General features: G+C 46.2%; 1 protein-coding gene across 2 annotated transcripts in view; it reads right to left on the bottom strand.

The window, feature by feature from the left end:
• Positions 1-5,000, bottom strand: part of LOC143297646 (carbohydrate sulfotransferase 15-like) — an 84,269-nt gene that overhangs the window by 53,965 nt on the left and 25,304 nt on the right. Inside the window, exon 1 of one of the 2 annotated variants that reach the window (XM_076610080.1) lies at positions 1,582-1,647. The exons of the other annotated variant lie outside the window; for it this stretch is intronic. The gene's annotated coding sequence lies outside the window, so the exon portion shown is untranslated. Of the gene's footprint in view, positions 1-1,581; positions 1,648-5,000 lie in introns of those variants that run through there. 2 annotated transcript variants of the gene reach the window in all.

The following is a 5,000-nucleotide window of genomic DNA, read 5'->3' as shown; positions in this document are numbered from 1 at the left end:
CAACAAGACAGCCCATTACATGAAGATAACTGATAAGGACAGACAGCAACAAGGGAGCCCATTACATGGAGATAACTGATAAGGACAGACAGCAACAAGGGAGCCCATTACATGGAGATAACTGATAAGGACAGACAGCAACAAGACAGCCCATTACATGGAGATAACTGATAAGGACACACAGCAACAAGACAGCCCATTACATGAAGATAACTGATAAGGACAGACAGCAACAAGGGAGCCCATTACATGGAGATAACTGATAAGGACAGACAGCAACAAGGGAGCCCATTACATGGAGATAACTGATAAGGACACACAGCAACAAGACAGCCCATTACATGGAGATAACTGATAAGGACAGACAGCAACAAGGGAGCCCATTACATGGAGATAACTGATAAGGACAGACAGCAACAAGACAGCCCATTACATGGAGATAACTGATAAGGACAGACAGCAACAAGACAGCCCATTACATGGAGATAAGGACAGACAGCAACAAGACAGCCCATTACATGGAGATAACTGATAAGGACAGACAGCAACAAGGGAGCCCATTACATGGAGATAACTGATAAGGACAGACAGCAACAAGACAGCCCATTACATGGAGATAACTGATAAGGACAGACAGCAACAAGACAGCCCATTACATGGAGATAACTGATAAGGACAGACAGCAACAAGACAGTCCAATACATGGAGATAAGGACAGACAGCAACAAGGGAGCCCATTACATGGAGATAACTGATAAGGACAGACAGCAACAAGGGAGCCCATTACATGGAGATAACTGATAAGGACAGACAGCAACAAGACAGCCCATTACATGGAGATAACTGATAAGGACAGACAGCAACAAGACAGCCCATTACATGGAGATAAGGACTGACAGCAACAAGGGAGCCCATTACATGGAGATAACTGATAAGGACAGACAGCAACAAGACAGCCCATTACATGGAGATAAGGACAGACAGCAACAAGGGAGCCCATTACATGGAGATAACTGATAAGGACACACAGCAACAAGACAGCCCATTACATGGAGATAAGGACAGACAGCAACAAGACAGCCCATTACATGGAGATAACTGATAAGGACAGACAGCAACAAGACAGCCCATTACATGGAGATAACTGATAAGGACAGACAGCAACAAGACAGCCCATTACATGGAGATAAGGACAGACAGCAACAAGGGAGCCCATTACATGAAGTAACTGATAAGGACAGACAGCAACAAAGAGCTCTGACAGTCACCCCACATCTTCTGGGTGAACTGGCAGGGTATGAGGGAGAGAGAGACACAGAGAGAGAAAAACAGACAGACAGACAGACAGAGAAGGATAGTCAAAGCAAGAAAAAAAGGCAAACAGACGTCGAGACGGAGAGAAAGAGAGAGACAAACCGAGACAAACAAAGAAACCACAGAGACCTTCAGACATACAGAGACTGTCAACCCCATACAATAATAATTCATGTATCCCAAAAGCATGACTCATCCTCAAGAAGAAGAAGAAGAAGAACATGAACATCACGGCAAAACTGATAAAATGTAACTGGAGCCACTTACAATCAGCGGTAAGAGAGTGGATGCCATCTTCTTAATTTCACACTCCACAGAACATCAACGCCATCACCGTGTGTACAGAGAATAGGAGCGGCTTCCTCGTCGTGTACAGCACTCCAGCAGACCTGGAGGGGGGGGGTGGAGAGGGGGGTTGGAGTGAGAGGAGGTAGGAGGGGGATGGGTTGAAACGGAGGAAGGGGGGCGAGAGGGTGTGATGGGGTGGGGGGGGGAGGGAGGAGGGGGAAAGGGAGGGAGCGGGAGGGAGGGAGGAGGGAGGGAGGGGAAGGGGTATGGTGTGGGTGAAGGGGGAGGGAGGGAGGAGGGAGGGAGGGGAAGGGGTATGGTGTGGGTGAAGGGGGAGGGAGGGAGGAGGGAGGGAGGGGAAGGGGTATGGTGTGGGTGAAGGGGGAGGGAGGGAGGAAATGGCATGGGCATGTAATGGGGTGAGGATGGTGGGAAGAGAGGGAGAAAGAAAAGGGGGGGGGTATGATGGGTTGAGGGGGGGATGGTGGGAGGGAAGAGAGAAGTATGATAGTGTAAGGGGTGAGAGAGGGAGGTTGGGGGGGGGGGAAGTATGATGGAGTGTGGGGTGAGAGAGGGAGGAGAGAAGTATGGTGGGGTGAGGAGGAGGGAGGGATGGAGGGAGGAGGAGGAGTGTTCAGGGGGGGGGAGGCGATGGAGGGGGGTTGGGGGGGGGGGGGGGAGCAGACAAAGATAATAATAAGCCGGGGAAGGGAAGGGAAGTACGAATGCGTCACTAGCACCTGTTCACCACCCTTGTTGTTACAACCAACCTCAGGAACTTCCATTGCCTTCATTGATATTACCACGAATAACGATGTCGCTTTCAGCTGCGGCTCCATCTCCCGTCTGTGGATCACCTGTTGAGGTCGGTTGTGACTGCATAGCGGATGGCTCATTTCGCTTGAGGTGAAGGATAGATAACAAGGCTGGAGGCATACAGGCACACACACACACACACACACACAGAGGGATGGGGAACAAACAGGAAAGAAGGAAAGAAAGGCAGAGCATCAAGATTAAAATATTATTATATTACTCAAGGATAAAGATTTTAGGCATTGCTCAGACTTCCAATATAGGTCTCTGCAGCAACAACAATACTGCTAGTAGAAGTAGAAGCTGTAGGAATGATGATGATGATGATGATGATGATGATGGTAACAGTAATGATAATTATGATGATGACGATGATTTTTATTTTTATCGTTATCATCATCATAATCCTAACAAAGATGATGAATACACACACACACACACACACACACACACACACACACACACACACACACACACACACCCGCGCGCCGGCGCGCGCGCGCGGATAAACAAACAAAAACAAAACAAAAAACGGACATTGCAATTAGGAAGCAAGTACAGACAAGGTACATTTTAATGCAAAGTAGGAATATGAGCAAAAAAAAAACAACGTACGTGTAGACACCAGCTAAAGAGATCAGTGAAAAAATACCTACATAGAATAAAGGGGAATAAGATCTGACTGAAGTGTGACAAAACGGTCATATATTTATAGACAAAACAGTTAGTTGTAATTCTATCGTTTTACACTTACAATGATGATGATGATGATGATGATGATGATGATGATGATAAACAATTCAGTGAAGAAATCAAATAAAAAGTAAACAAAAGTAACAGATAGAGATGATATACATTATGATATGATCTTTAACGAATAAATACATATATATATATATAATTATGTCCAATATTACAGATACATATATACACAAAATGATACAAACGACATACAAAAAGTAACAATGTGTCGATTCTCACAAACAGGCATAATATACCCGCTGATTTGTTGTATCACTGTTTATAGATCCGTTGGCTTTGGGGGGCCGAGGGGGGGGGGCAATTGTTTGTGGAATAAGAGTATTCGTGTGTATGATCTGAAGGCCCGTGATGACTCCGAGAGAGCGGTGGACACAGACAGGTGGAGGGGAGTGGTGGCGATGTCTTCACTGGTGCCGCAACGAGGTCAACAGAGGTCAAATGACGGGTGAAGGTGAAGGTGAATGACTCACGGCGTTTTCCTCAATGATGCAACATGATGCTCTAAAATGCAAAAACTGAATTATTTGTTTTTGAGTCAGTTCGTACACGTGACAGGAATACAGTGATCTGAATTCTAACAACAAATCAAGAAAGAGAGAAAGAAAGACGGTGTACAGAAAGAAACTGAAACATAGACACGTGAGGATGAGTGATAGAAGACAAACAGGCAGACAAACAGACAGACAGAGCAGAGAACAAATAAGAGCAGCCTGCAATGATTCATATCTTAAATACAGAAACAAATAGAGAACTACCAAGTACCATGCTAACAATACATTTTTGTATATATATATATATATATATATATATATATATATATGCTATTGTTTTACGGGCAACTTTCTTCAAATATCCTCATACGTTTGAGAATGTAATTATCAAAACTCATCAGACAGAGAGGTGGCGGAGGGTTGAGAGAGAGGTGGAGGGGGTGGGGGGGGGGAGATAAAACATTTTGTAAAACCGCCGATGCAGCACTTTTACCCTCCATCTGTGTTTTTCCCATCAATAAGGATCTGCCTTCCACCACCCCTCCTCCTCCACCACCACCCCTCCTCCACCCCCACTTCTCCCAACCCTGTATCTTCCCACCCTTTAACCTTCCCCTCCCCCCCCTACCCTCCCCCCAAAAAATAATAATTCCCACCTTTCTGCTCCCTCCTTCCCCCTCCTATCTCTCTCTCTCTCCCCACTTTTCCCAACCTTCACACCCCCTCCTCCTCAGCTAATAAGCAGCAGCCCGCCATCCTCACGTGACTCAGCTCCTCCCCTACTAATGTCCATGCCAAAATAAAGTCCACACTGACTGCCAGTGAACTTCTCTCCGTGATTCCAGTTTCCATCTCCTGTGTTCGTGCCCGAGGATCACTCACAACGATCACTCCCTGGACAAGCCAGGAGAATCACCCACTTTGATCACTCCCTGGACAAGACAGGAGAATCACTCACAATGATCACTCCCTGGACAAGACAGGAGAATCACTCACAATGATCACTCCCTGGACAAGACAGGAGAATCACTCACAATGATCACTCCCTGGACAAGACAGGAGAATCACTCACAACGATCACTCCCTGGACAAGACAGGAGAATCACCCACATTGATCACTCCCTGGACAAGACAGGAGAATCACCCACTTTGATCACTCCCTGGACAAGACAGGAGAATCACTCACAATGATGACTGCCTGGACAAGACAGGAGAATCACTCACATTGATCACTCCCTGAACAGGACAGGAGAATCACTCACAATGATCACTCCCTGGACAAGACAGGAGAATCACTCACAATGATCACTCCCTGGACAAGACAGGAGA

The sequence above is a fragment of the Babylonia areolata genome, chromosome 2, assembly GCF_041734735.1.
Source record: "Babylonia areolata isolate BAREFJ2019XMU chromosome 2, ASM4173473v1, whole genome shotgun sequence".
Taxonomy (NCBI): Eukaryota; Metazoa; Mollusca; class Gastropoda; order Neogastropoda; family Buccinidae; genus Babylonia; species Babylonia areolata.
Note: the sequence above shows the minus strand (reverse complement) of the source record. Positions and strands in the feature narration are given on the sequence as shown.